Here is a 616-nt window from a genome sequence, read left to right as displayed (position 1 = left end):
GGGGCGAACGGAGAAAGTAGCCAATAGGAAAAGGGAACGGTGCGGATGGGCGGCGCCGCTGTCCAATGGATGGAGGCGAGGAGAACGGAGGGGAGGGGGGAAAGGGGAGCCGTCGCCCGTAGCAACGGTGGGAATTAGAACGCTGTGACGTCACGCGAGGGGCGGGGCCTCGTGGAGAGCTTCGCCCCGCCCCCCCCCCGGGCACATCTGGGCGCCCCTGGGCACATCTGGATGGGGGAACAGCTGCATCATCCAGGTCCTACACCAGCAAAAAAAAGTAACTAAAATTGAAATTAAAAAAAAAAAAAGGGGGTAAAATCTATTATTTTCACAGCAAAAAATTAAAATTAATTAAAAAAAGAAAGAAAAATAATTTTTTGAAAAACTTTTTATGGCAAAAGAATTTAAAAATGAAATAAGATCTCTTTGTAAACATAATTTTCACGAGCAAATCCTGCCCTGCTTTCACCTCTGTGAGCCGTATGGTGAACAAACATCAGCGTTTTGCTTTCCATAATATGTGAGCTGAATGAAAAGCAGCAAAAAGTCATGGAAAATACCCAGAGGTTGGAAAATAATAATTCCCAATTGCACTTTCAGAGACCCTTAAATGTGC

The sequence above is a fragment of the Gallus gallus genome, chromosome 2 (assembly GCF_016699485.2).
Source record: "Gallus gallus isolate bGalGal1 chromosome 2, bGalGal1.mat.broiler.GRCg7b, whole genome shotgun sequence".
Classification (NCBI taxonomy): Eukaryota; Metazoa; Chordata; class Aves; order Galliformes; family Phasianidae; genus Gallus; species Gallus gallus.
This window is presented reverse-complemented; position numbering follows the sequence as displayed.